Source organism: Solanum dulcamara, chromosome 12, assembly GCF_947179165.1.
Source record: "Solanum dulcamara chromosome 12, daSolDulc1.2, whole genome shotgun sequence".
In the NCBI taxonomy this organism is placed as follows: domain Eukaryota; kingdom Viridiplantae; phylum Streptophyta; class Magnoliopsida; order Solanales; family Solanaceae; genus Solanum; species Solanum dulcamara.
In genome coordinates, this window is record NC_077248.1 from 56,274,924 (window position 1) to 56,285,960 (window position 11,037).

An 11,037-nucleotide genomic window follows, 5' to 3' on the forward strand; every position below is an offset into this window, starting at 1 on the left:
AATTCTTCAAATAATTCCTTCTTAATTCTGACAATCTCTTCCCTGATAGTGAGTTATTTAAAAATGTCTCCATAACAAGCTTTGCTACAACTTGATAAGGTAGTTTTAACACTTCTTATCTTTTGTTTTAAACTAATAAAAATTTCATTGGTTGCATCTGCAACCCAATGTACTTTAACTACCTCTTGAAAGGTGTTATTTTTAGTCTAGAACTTCAAAAATCTGAAAGGTTTAGGCAAGTTTTGAGAATTGTCTCCACAAGAAAGTAATAAAGGAGCATGATCTGATCCACTTCTTGACAAATGAACTACTTCCCGTTGCCCAAAAGTATCCTAAAATTAGTGATTCATTAACATCCTATCCTATCTTTTGAAAATGCATTCCTCATTAGCTCTGCCATGCCTAGATAAGTTTAAAAAAATGCAAAGTCTTCATATTTTGGTGGATAGACTGGAAGCCCTCCAATTTTTTCTTCATCATTTATAACCACATTAAAATCACTTCCAACCAACCATGGATTTGCCATATTATTGGCCAAATCATAAATACTATCCCACAACTACAATCTCTCTATAGCATCACATTTAGAATAAACTAGGGTTGTAACTAGATACTTCCCGTTCTCCTGGAAAAGTAATTTGAGAGTGATTTGTTGTTCTGAATTAACCAATACTTAAATATTGTCATCTACAAAATACCAAAAGTTTCCATTTATGTTTAAATGAGCCTACTTCATACCAAGTCTTCTTTTATATCTCTGAATATTCCTTGAGTCTTGAAATGGCTTCATCAAAACAATCAAGAAAAACTTATGATGTCTATGTAACCTTTGAACCCTATGAAATGCCTCTTGGGTATTGACGGCCTGATATTCCAAAAGAATGTTTTAATCATTTAAAACTAGATTTAGAGGTACCTCTCTATGGATCTGCCCTTGTTGGATTGTTTGATCCTAGTGCCTATTTTCCTAGCTTTTCTGGCACTCTTTACTAGTGATTTCAGAGATATACCTGCTTTTCTGGCCACCTGGTCTAGGAGTACATTATTACTATCTTCATCTAGCTCTTCTTTACTTGCTTGATCCTGCATGTTCTTCTCACTACTAGTGGTCTCATAAGTGTGTGACACAATAGTATGCAACACCTTCATAGGAGATAGGTTCTCATAATCAACTATCTGTTGATTATCTTGACTAGCCACCAAGGTAATCTCCCTACATGTTGTTCTAAAATCATTTGTAATGGCATAGGATGTTGCACTAGAATAATTTGTAGGGCTGATGTCACACTTGTCTCTACATTGCTTCCTTCAGTGTTCAGGTGGCGTTTTTGTTCATTCACTACTAAGTTGTTTTCCTGCAAGGTCTCCATAGGTTTTGAGAATGACTCTAGAACCTTGTCAACACTAGTGTCATCTCTTTCTAATCTAGAATTGGTGCACAAAGTATGGCTAATGAACAATTCAGTATCATCTGACTCCGCCATAACAACCATTTCTGTAATTTCCTCCTTTTCGACTCTTTCCTCCAAGACTATTTTATAGCCCCAATCATAGAACTACTCAAGTTGTCTTCAATATTGTTATTTTTTTGGGACTCATCGTTCTCTGTTTCATTCTCCTTCACATCCCTGAGTATGGCATTGTTCAACTTAGTATCCTTGTCTGACTTCTCCTTTCTTTTGAAAGTTTTATCTACCCAATATCTAGAACTAGTATCCTTATCCCTTTGGCTACCTTAATTTGCTCAGGTTGTTGTATCGAACTATCCAATTGATTCTTTCAATATTTTTCGAAAAGAAAATCTTTACAAGAATCTTCATTAGAACTTTATAGGAATAGAAGAATGAAGAGGGGAAAATTTAATCTTTTATTTTTGTTACATTTTAAACTCATGAGTTCTATCCTTATTTAACAAACAAAAGAAAGCGGTTTAGTAAGAGTCCAAATGGTTGTGTTCTTTAATTCATTCTTTATTTTAAATTCAGTATACAAATATATATTTATTTACTATTTATATAAATTCAAATTGGCCTATATTAATAACCCTAATCTAGGTTATTTACATATGCAACTCAACATATTGCCCAACTAACAAATGAAGAGCATCAGAGGCAAAGCAGAAAGTGAATTGACATATTCAGTTAAAATTGAATTATTATAATATAACTATCAAAACATTATTAAGCACAAAATATCAAAAAATGAACCATGAAATAGTAAATAAGATTGGATTATTATAAATACAATTACCAATATACCCATTGAGCACAAAATACCAAAACAATAAACGTGAAAAATAAGGTGTTTGCTACTTCTTATGTAAGAGAATATGAAAAAATAAATGAGGGAAAACATAAATATATAATTTAAGGAAAATCATTATGTTTATATAACAATAGTTTTATGTTTTTCAAATATAGAAGAAGAATTGTCTAAGTCATTTTTGCTTTAATGCCTTTTTTTCATCATTTAGAGCATTCTTGTAGCGACCCCAGGTTATTTATGACTTACTGACACTAATTGTTCGATAGTCTGATCATTCATTTGGATTTTAGGCCCGTTTCCCTGTTTTGGAGTTTTTAAACTTAAAAAGTTGTCTTCAGTCATTACTTCAGGTAAATAATCTTAGAACGAAATTTTGATAGTTCTGTCAGCTCCAGAATGGCCAAATTAGGCTATTAGCATGGTCGGCACGAGTATCGAGATAATCAGTGCGGGCTTGAGGCCATTTGACGCTTTAGCTTTTGAAATTTGGCCTAAGGTAGACTTTGGTAGACATTCTTGAAAAATGCACTCGGATGAAAATTTCATCAGCGCAGTTAGTTCTGAAATACCAAGTTTGGTCTAGAAAAACCCTTCGTACGCTTTCTGAGGCTTCCGGTCTAATTCTGACACCCATTGTAGAGTTTGGCTAAAAATAAAACTTGGGTATGAGACCTACTTTTTCTTAAAATGACCTCATATGGAAATTTTAAATGTACCATTTAGTCCGAAACATTGAATTTGGTAGGGTAGCATAACTCATTTGTACGCATGGGGTTCTAAATGAATCCCGAGCACCCCATCAGAGACTTGGACATGCCAAAGTCCACCTTGGACCAGCTTGGTCTGGTGCCATTACTTATGCAACTTCTTATATCTAAAGAGACAAGGCAATCAGGAAAGCGACTTGGTATTGCGAAAGCGATGCCCGCCTCTTTGAGGTGGTCGCTTAAGCGATCATAAGGGTCGCTTTTGCGACATCTGAGGCTTATTTGTAAGTTCAAAATTTTGTTATTTCTAACTTTGAATTATGATTTCTCCCTTAATTCTATGGATATTTGGGTGATTGAAAAGGCTAATTTGCAGGGTTTTCCAAGAGGAATTCAGTGGTGTGATCAAACTTATGTATAGAGGCTTCATTTCAGGTATTTTCCCGTTATTTTTCTTCTACAATATATGTTCTTGAACTTATTTTAAGCTTGTTGATGAATGTTTGTGTTGTCGCTGATTTGAGAAATGAATTATGTTCCTTTTTGGAATATACTTTAGGGGTAGCGCCTAGGATCTTTGTACGAAGTCAATTTCGTAATTTACAGAGCAAGTCCCATATTCCCAATTTTGACTCCAAAATTGGCCCATCTCTGAATTCAATAATTCTAAAGTCAAAATGACCCTAATAATGTTATGTACCTATTGTTGATAGCGTGACAGCATTTAGAGGCTATTAGAAAGGGGAAAGCTTCAATTCTGTGATTTTGGAGCGCTTATGATCAGCCTATAGGTAGGTTATGATTTCCTCTACTTTAGATTGAGCTTTGAATGTGAATATATGTTGTTTAGTTGGAATTTGTGATTGGGTATTATCGAATCATGCTTATACGTTTAGAAATAATATTTTTAGCCTTTTGGGGGTTTTACCAGTTGCTTGTGAGAATGCTACCAACTTTGTTGTTTATTCATGCCTTATGGATTATGTGTATACTTTTTTATTGAATCATTTGAATTATTTTTGGCCTTAGCCTAGGTGTGACTAGTGGTTTCCTTAGAAATGTATGATTTGACTCGATATGCTTTAGTTTTGTCCCGACGTCGTTCAGCGGGCTTAGATCCTTTTAGACTGGTGTAGCAGAATTGAATTTGATAGTTTGGGCCTTAGGTAGGTGATACCATTTCTTTGGTGGCCTTATAACCCTATTTTTCTAGATTTTGCTACTTTACGAGTTTTGGCGGCAACACCAATTTTTCATTCCGTGATTCAAGGTTGGTTCGAGCTTCAGTTCAGATGGTTTTATTGGTTGAGTAAAGTGTGGAAGTCGATCCATGGAGTTTGGCATCTATTAATGATTGAGAGAAATTGCAGTAGCTATAGTTGGCACCTTGATGAGCATCCAGAATCATATTCTGTCCTCGACTCTCTTAATCCTTATAACGAGCATTCTGTAGGGCAGGTCCGACCTCAGGTACATGATCAGTCTTGGGTACTTCTGGTGACATCTGGCTGGGCAGGTCTGGCCTCCGTACTCGATCAGTCTTGGTTACTTCTAGGGGCATTCGGTAGGGAAGGTCTGGCGACTTTATTGTGAGATTTTGCTTGGTTGGATTGTGGTTCTGCGTCTAATTCTTTAGTTCTTGGTTCTCGATTTCAAACCTCAGTAGTTATAGTTTTTTTATGTATACGATGGGCTTATGGGGGTCTGGTAGGGTTTTTCTTTAAACTTTCTCACGAGTATACCTTTTGGGCCCCAATTAGGTATAGTTTAGTTGTAGTTACTTTAGTTAGTTCCTTTTACACTCATGTGCATTACAATTAACTTCTTTACTTTAGACTTCCGCTCTTCATCTTTATTCTATCTATTCCCTCCTTTCATCTTGCCTTTACTTTTCAACCTAAGTCGACCTATGATGCCTATTGGATACCTATTTTCTTGGTACTCATACTACACTCTACATATATTTTCATGAAGTAGGTCTGAGCATGAGTGGCCAGCATTGATTCGAGCCTGTTGTAGTCTGATCTAGAGACAGGGGCTGAGCACTTGATATTTTGTCGAGTCTCCATCTATCTATCTATATATATATATATATATATATATATATATATAGAGAGAGAGAGAGAGAGAGAGAGAGAGTAGTGTTTTGCTTTTGAGACAGTCTTATTTCAATGATCCACTTTTTGGATATGTACTCTTCTATTAGACAACTCTGTTCTTGTGACTTCAAGGTTTTCGTAGGGAGCTTTTGTGTATATATTCGTTTTGGTGTTGTCTTCCACTAAATTATCCTATTTTATATTTGAATTACTTATTCTTGTTTAGTTTCTACACTTAAACCTATTATTATTTCTTTTGGGTTATGGGTTGGCTTACCTACTTAGGAGTTATAGTATGTACCATCATGACCTGAGAAATCGGGTCCTGATAAGTTGGTATCAGATCCCCAGGTTTATCGGTCTTACTTGTACAGAGCTAAAATCTAGTAGAGTCCTGCGGATTGGTGTAGAGATGTTTATGACTTATCTTCGGGAGGCTACATAAATTTTTCTCTTTTGTCTCAGTTTTGTGCCGCATGTGACTTATTGGTTTCTTGGAATCTTATGTGTTTCACCCTTTCGCAGGATGGCTCGCACGCGAGGCACGATGACTGGGGGTGATACACCCGAGCTCATAAATAGAGCCCCAACTAGGGGTAGAGGCCAACCTAGAGGTCGTGCAAGGGTTGCGGCACTAGACTTTTATAGAGAGGAGGCTCTTGAGCCTGAGGAGGAGTAGTAGGCATCACATGTACCTTTACAGTTAGCGAGGCTAGGACTAGCCTAATCACTACCCACACCAGCTATAGGATCAGAGATTGATGCCATACTCACTTAGATTTTTCCAGCTATCAGTGAGATGAAAAAGGCACCAGCTCTATCCCCAATACCACAGGGTCAGCCTACTGCAGTTGCCCTTGAGGGATAGCCACTACCTGTGTGTGTGGCCGTACAACCAGTTATAGATGACAAGGTCATACCACTTCGCGAACAGAAGATGCTAAGGGTATTTCAGAGGCTTTCACCACCTACATTTACTGGAGCAATTTGAGAGGATGCCCATGAGTTCTTGACTACTTGACAAGAGCAACTTTAGTCGTTAGGCCTCATGGAGTCAAAAGGACTGACTTCACCACACATTAGTTCTACAGGGCCGCTAGGAAGTGGTGGCGCTCATACTTATAGTTTAGGCCAGATGGGTCACCTCCTCTGCCTTGGGATGAGTTTTTGGAGGCTTTCTTAGCCTGTTACATAAAAAGGAGAATCAGGGACAAGCTTCGTGATTAGTTTACCAAGTTGGAGCAAGGCTTCACGACCGTATCAGAGTATGAGATGAGGTTTAATGAGTTATCCTGCTATGCCACTATGATTCTACCCACGGAGGAGGAGATCATTCGTTACTTTGTACGTGGACTGAGGTATAGATTGAGGGTTGATACAGAGCATCAAGCTTCAACAGGTTATTCATTTTTAGATGTAGTCGACCATGCCCGGTCTATGGAGCATATTCATCCCTAGGCCTAAAGGGGCAGCGATAAGAGGCCTCGCTACTAAGGAAGCTACAGTATGTCCCAAACTGGGGGTAGGGACTTATATGATAGGTCCTGCCATAAATTTTAGCAGGATCTGTCTAGCTAGCCTATTCAAATAGCATTACCTGCTTCTAAGGGCAGCCAACGTCAATTGGGTGGTCATAGAATTGGCCAGAGCTCGAGGGTATCAGACTCGCTCCCTTCCTACCATAGTTGGGTTATTATAGGTCATTCCACTTTTAGGTTTTATGATTGCGGGTCACTTTATCATTGGTTTCGAGTGCCCTTAGTAAGGGAGATGCGCTATTTTTCCAGCTCCTCTAGTAGCTAGACCACTAACAATAGTGCCTCTTCCAGTTAGAGGCGGATCTCTAGATTAGGATCGTTAGGGTGGTTGATAGGGTGCTAGAGGTGGAGCACGAGGAGGCAAGTCAGATGCACTGGGCAAAGGTACACAGGACCATTTCTATGTAATTGCAGTGAGGGAGAAGGCAGAGGCATCCAACAATGTCATTATAGGTACACTTCTATTATGCCACCAGCCTGCTACATGCTTATTTGAATTAGGATCCACGTATATTTATATATATTATGCTCCTCGATTGGGTATGAGGTTTGAATCCTTGATAGAGACTATTCATGTTTTGACCTCAGTGGGTGAGTATTTAGTAGTAGATGAGGTGTTTCGGTCTTTCCTAGTGACCATCAAGGGTTATGTTGCTAGCATTGACCTTATTTTTCTACATATACTAGATTTTAATATGATTTTGGGCATGGACTAGTTATCCCCTTACCATGCGGTCTTCTATTGCTACACCAAGACCGTTACCTTAGCCATGCTTGGCATTCCTCTTGTTGTGGTAGGGTGCCTATAGTCACATACCAACATGGATTATCTCTTTTATACTTGCTCAACGATTGGTCGCTTCGCGATGTCTAGCTTACTTGACCTATGTGCATGATGCTTGTAAAGATAGCCCTTCAGTTGACTCAGCTTCTGTGGTTAGAGACTTTGTTGATATGTTCCCTACGGACCTACCTGGCCTTCCCCCAAAGTGTGATGTAGATTTTTCCATAGATTTATAGCCAGGTATTCAACCTATTTCTATTCCACCTTATTGGATTGCACCTGGAGAGCTTAAGGACCTCAATGTTTATCTTGAGGACCTCCTAGGTAAGAGATTCATCTATCTGAGTGTGTTGCTATGGGATGCTCCTATTCTATTTGTGAAGAAAAAAGATGGGACTATGAGGATATGTATTGACTACAGGCAGTTGAACAAGGTGAAGGTGAAGAATCGTTACCACATGTATCATATTGATGACCTGTTTGATAAGCTTTAGGGTGTTGCAGTGTTTTCTAAGATAGACTTGAGATTTGATTACCATCAGCCGAGGAGTAGTGCACCGAATATCCCTAAGACCGCATTTAGGACTCGTTATGGCCATTATGAGTTCCTTGTGATGTCTTTTAGATTGACTAATGCCCCTTCTGCCTTTATGGACTTGATGACTCGAGCGTTCAGGCCATACCTTGATTCTTTCATCATTGTCTTCATGGATGACATATTGGTATACTTATAGAGCCAGAGTGAGCATAATAAGCATTTAAGGACAGTGCTCCAGACTTTGAGAGATCAGCGGCTTTGTGCCAAGTTCTTAAAGTGCAAGTTTTGGCTCTAGTTTGTAGCATTCTTGGGACACGTGATGTCCAAGGAGGGTATTATGGTTGATTCAACAAAGATTGAGGGTATTCATAATTAGGACAGGCCTATTTTTTTTACTGAGGTTCACAGTTTCATCGGATTAGCGAGTTACTACAAATGCTTTGTTGAGGGCTTTTCCACTATTGTAGCCCCGTTGACTTGGTTGACTAGTCAGGATGTCCAATTTATTTGGTCAGAGGAGTGTGAGAGGAAATTTTTGAGGCTCAAAGAGTTGCTTACCACTGCTCCTATATAGACTCTTCTAGTTGAGGGTGAGGGCTTCATAGTTTATGATGACGTATTCAGTGTTGATTTGAATTGTGTTCTAATGTAGTTGGGCGGGATAATTTCTTATGCATTAAGGCAACTTAAGTTGTATGAGCACAACTACCCCACTTATGACTTAGAGTTGGCAGCGGTAGTTTTTGCACTTAAGATCTAGAGACACTACCTATATAGAGTTCATTATGAGATCTATACTGAATACATGATCCTTCGGTATATTATGAGCTAGAGGGACATTAATTTGAGGTAGCATCGGTTGATTGTGCTCCTGAAGGACAATGATATTTCTATTCTCTACCATCCGGGCAAGATGAATGTAGTAGTTGACGCCATGAACCGAAAGGTAGAAAGTATAGGTAGTCTAGAATTCCTTTCTATTTTTGAGCGACCATTATCTTAGAGATCCAGTCCTTAGCTAACTAGATGATTCGACTTGATATCTCAAATTCCAAATGAGTAATAACCCATGTAAGGGTTCAACTATCTTTGCTAGATCAGATTTAGGGTCATCTATTTGAGCATGAGTAGTAAGTGGTACTCAAAGATAGGGTGTTGGCAGGTAATGCTGGTCAGACTACTCTAGATTCAGATGGAGTTTTGAGATTTGATGGCTAATTATGTGTTTTGAGAGTTAGGGGTTTGATTTAACTTATTCTTAGCAAGGCTTATAATTGCTGATATTCCATCAATCTGGGCATAACTAAGATGTATAAGGAGAGATACATCATATTATGTGTCACATTGCCTTTGTTGCCAGTAGGTGAAGGCCGAGCATATGAGGCCTGGTGGTGAGTTTCAGTGATTACCCATTCTGGAGTAGAAGTGGGAGCCTATCACTATAGACTTCATTGTTTGTTTTCCTCGGACCTCTAGAGGCATTGATAGTATTTGATTAATTGTAGATCGATTGACCAAGTTGGCACACTTTCTCTCAGTTCACACTTCCTTTAGTGTCGATAGGTTGTTCCACATCTACATTCGGGCGGTAGTTCATCTTTATAGTGTGCATATTTTTATAATCTCAGACTAGGGCTTAGTATTCACTTCTATCTTTTGAAGAACTTTAAGGAAGAGTCCGACATCTATGTTTATCTTAGCATAAAATTTCACCCACAGACTAATGTCCAGTTAGAGCACACTATCAAGGTACTTGAGGATATGTTGTGGGCCTATGTTTTGGATTTTAGGGGTTAGTGGGACCACTTGTTACCTTTGGTGGAGTTTTCATACAACAACAGCTACAAATCTAGCATTCAAATGGTCCCGTTCAAGGTCTTATCTAGTAGGCGTATCACTCACTAGTTGGTTAGTTTAGTCTATGAATCCTAGTCTGGGTGGTATAAACTTGCTTCAGGATGCCTTGGATTAGGTGAGGGTGACTCAAGATAGGTTTAGGATGGCTCAGATTAGACATTAGAGTTATGCGGATAACAAGCATCGACCATTGAGTTTTGTAGTTGGTGATCGAGTGTTTCTCTAAGTATAGCCCAAGAAGGACGTGATGAGATTTGGGAGGTGAGGTAAGCTTAGCCTCAGGTATATAGGGACTTTTAAGATATTGAGGATAGTTGGTGAGGTTACTTATGAGTTAAGTTTTCCTCCATCTCTATCAGCTATTCCTTCGGTTTTCCATGTTTTTATATTGCGTCGGTATGTTCCAGAAAAATCCTATGTGCTTCAGTATGATTCAGTTGAGTTGGATAATCAATTAACCTTTATAGAGGAGCCAAATACCATTCTAGCCATAGATGTCAGGAAACTGTGATCGAGAGCCATTATTGTACTTAACGTCTATTGGAGGCACCATTTAGTTGAGGAGGATACTTGGTAGACCGAGCAAAGATGCGGGAGCAGTTCTCCAGCTTATTTGTGCCTTTAGGTACTTCTTGACTCTTATTTTTGTAGACAAAAGTCCTTTTTAGTAGTGGATATTGTAATGACTCTCTATGTCATTTTTGCTTTAATGCCTCCTTTTTGTCGTTTAGAGCATTTCTATAGTAACCTTAATTCATTTATGACTTATTGGCACTGACTGATCAGTCGTCTGGTCGTCCATTTGGATTTTAGGTCTATTTCCTTATTTTAGAGTTTTTATAACTTAAAAAGTTGACTTTGGTCATTACTTAAGGTAAATGTTCTCAAAATGGAATTCTAATAGTTCTATCAGCTCTAGAATGACCAAATTACTCAGGTAGCATAATTGACATGAGTATTAAGGCAATCAGTGTGGGTTTGAGGCCATTTGGTAGTTTAACCTTTGGAATTTGGCCTAAGGTTGACTTTGGTCAATATTCTTAGAAAATGCACTCAGATGAAAATTCTGTCATCATGGTTAGTTCTACAATATAGAGTTTAGTCTAGAATGACCTTTCGTGCACTTCTCGAGGCTTTTAGACTAATCTCAAGGCCTGGTGTGTAATTTGGCTAAAAAAAGACTTTATTATGGGATGCACTTTTCATTAAAATAACATCGTATGGGAATTTTGAATATGCCATTAAGTCT